The sequence below is a fragment of the Panthera tigris genome, chromosome A1 (assembly GCF_018350195.1).
Source record: "Panthera tigris isolate Pti1 chromosome A1, P.tigris_Pti1_mat1.1, whole genome shotgun sequence".
In the NCBI taxonomy this organism is placed as follows: Eukaryota; Metazoa; Chordata; class Mammalia; order Carnivora; family Felidae; genus Panthera; species Panthera tigris.
Genome location: NC_056660.1, coordinates 184,246,742 through 184,249,663, shown reverse-complemented (window position 1 = coordinate 184,249,663; position 2,922 = coordinate 184,246,742). Strand labels below are relative to the sequence as shown.

The 2,922-nt window shown below is 44.1% G+C and overlaps 1 pseudogene; it reads left to right on the top strand.

Annotated features, from left to right (window-relative positions):
- Positions 1 to 1,102: 1,102 nt before the first annotated feature.
- LOC102968241 lies at positions 1,103 to 2,473 on the top strand (annotated as a pseudogene).
- Positions 2,474 to 2,922: the final 449 nt, after the last annotated feature.

The following is a 2,922-nucleotide window of genomic DNA, read 5'->3' as shown; positions in this document are numbered from 1 at the left end:
TGCCTGCTCTCTAATCTCTATCTCTCTTTCTTTATGTGCTCACCCTTGGAACCCAGCCACCATGCTATAAGAAAGCCCAGCAGTCATATGGAAACATCACATGCAAGTATTCTGGTTACAACCAAAGCTGAAGTCCCACCCAGACAGCATTAAGGCCACACAGGTGAGTGAGTGAGTGAGTGAGTGAGTGAGTGAGTGAGTGAGTGACCCTTCAGAGAATTACAGCTATCAGTCTCTGAGCCACTCTAGTCTACTCTGGCTGAGTATGGATTTGTTAGTAAGTAAATGGCATCACTGTTTTAAGTCACTTAGCTTTGAGGTAGTTTTTGTTGTTGTTGTTTAATGTAGCCATAAATAACCAACAGGAAAAACACATTAATATTGGTACAGGTTAAATTCTCAGATTAGCTAGCCACTTTGTGGTAAATATAGGGAACATGAGGGATTACAACATGAAAAGAAAAAGGAAGAAGAGAAATGATTTATCTAAAGCAAAACCTTTTCTGTTTATGTTGGGTAGAGAAACTATAAAACTCTTAGAAGAAGACACAGGGGAAAAGCTTCACAACATTGGATTTAGTAATGATTCCTGGATGTGACATCAAAAGCATACGCCACAAAAGAAAAAAAATAGAAAACTGGATTGCATCAAAATGAAAAACCTTGGTGCATGAAAGGACACTATCAACAGAGTAAAAATGCAGCCTATGGAATGGGAGAAAATATTTGCCAGTCATATAAATAAAACCTTGGATTGTGAGTAACTTGTTCTGCAAGATGCGCAAACATTTCTAATAAATTTTAACTTGATAAACCAGTGATGTCTTGCAATATGAGTAGTATATGATGCCAAACATCACATGATCACAACTGGGCCATTGGTTCTTGAAATTCGTTTTGATATTCAAGTGCTTGGGATTACAAACATGTTTCCAGAATGAATTATGCTCACAAACCAAGGTTTTACTGTATATGATAACAGGTTAATATCCCAAATATAAAAGGAATGCCTAGAATTCAACAATAACAAATCTGATTTAAAAATGGTATGGGTGGTGGCCCAAGCCTGATTCCTGGCCTCTCCTCTTACTCCTGGAACAGCATGAGCTTCACCAACCGCTCTACCTTTTCCTCCAACTACAGGTCCCTGGGCTCAGTGCAGTCGCCCAGCCACCAGGTTCAGCCAGTCAGCAGTGCAGCCAGGGTCTATGCAGGCACTGAGGGTTCAAGCTCCTGGATCTCCATATCCTGCTACTCTAGCTTCAGGATGGTTGGGGGTCTGGGACATGGCCACCAGGATAGCCAGGGGTCTGGTGGGCATAGGGGAAATCCAGGGCAAGAAGGAGACCATGCAAGACTTGAGTGACCATCTGGCCTCCTACCTGGAGAGGGTGAGGAACCTGGAGGCTGATAATCAGAGACTGGAGATCAAAATCTGGAAACACCTAGAGAAGAAAGAACCCCAGGTCAGAAACTGGGGACATTACTTCAAGACCATCAAGGCTCAGTTCTTTGAAAATTCTGTGGACAATGTCCACATTGTTCTGCAGATTGACAATGCCCATCTTGCTAATAATGACTTCAAAGTCAACTATGAGATGGAGCTGGCCATGTGCCAGTCTTTGAAGAGTGACATCCATGGCCTCTGTGAGGTAATTGATGACACCAATGTCACTTGGCTGCAGCTGGAGACAGAGATTGAGGCTTTCAAGGAGGAGCTGCTCTTCATGAAGAAGAACCAGGAGGAGGAAATAAAAGGTCTACAAAACCAAACTGTCAGCTCTGGGTTGACCATGGATTTGGATGCCCCCAAAATCTCAGGACCTCAGCAAGATCATGGCGGACATCCAGGCCCAGGATGATGAGCTGGCTCAAAAACCGAGAGAAGCTGGACAAGTACTGGTCTGAGAAGATTGAGGAGAGCACCACAGTGGTTACCTCACAGACCACTAAGATAGGATCAGTTGAGATGACCCTCATGGAGCTGAGACGTACAGCCCAGACTTTGGAAATCAACCTGCACTCAATGAGAAACCTGAAGGCCAGCTTGGAGAACAGCTTGGGAGGTGGAGGCCCACTACATGATGCAGATGAAGCAACTCAACAGGGTCCTGCTGCATCTGGAGTCAGAGCTGTCCCAGCCCAGGCAGAGGGGCAGTGGCAGAGAGTGGCCAAGAGTATGAGGCCTTCCTTTCTCAATGTCAAGTTTAAGCTGAAGGCTGAGATCACCACCTACCGTCGCCTGCTGGAACACAGGTAGGACTTCAGTCTCGGTGATGCCCTGGATAGCAGCAATTCCTTGTAAACCATCTAGATAACCACCACCCACAGGATTGTGGACAGCAAGGTCCTGAGACCAACGATACCAAAGTTCTGAGGCACTGAAGCAGCAGAAGCAGGGTACCTATGGAGAGCAGGAGGCCAATAAAAAGTTCAGAGGTCAACAAAAAAATTAAAAATTAAAAAATTAAAAATAAATGGTAGAGTGTCTGATTGGCTCAGTCGGTTGAGCCTCCAACTCTTGATCTAGTCTAAGGTCACGATCTTGCAGTTTGTGAGTTCAAGCCCTGCGTTGAGCTGAGCACTGGCAGTGTGGAGCCTGCTTGGGATTCTTTTTCTCTCTCTTTCTCGCTCTCCCCCTTCCTTGCTCGTGCTCACTCTCTTTCTCCTTCTCTCTCTCTCTCTCACAATAAATAAATAAACATTTTTTTTAATGGGGAAAGGACTTGATAGATATTTTTCCAAAGAACATATACAAATGACCAATAAGGACACAAAAAGACACAACATCCATTCCTGTGGAATGGGTGTTATTACTTTTACACAGAAGAGAGAGTGGGTACTCAGACAAGTTAGTAATTTTTTCCAAGAAATTTAAGCATTAGACAATGATGACAACGACGATGACGACGACTACTATTA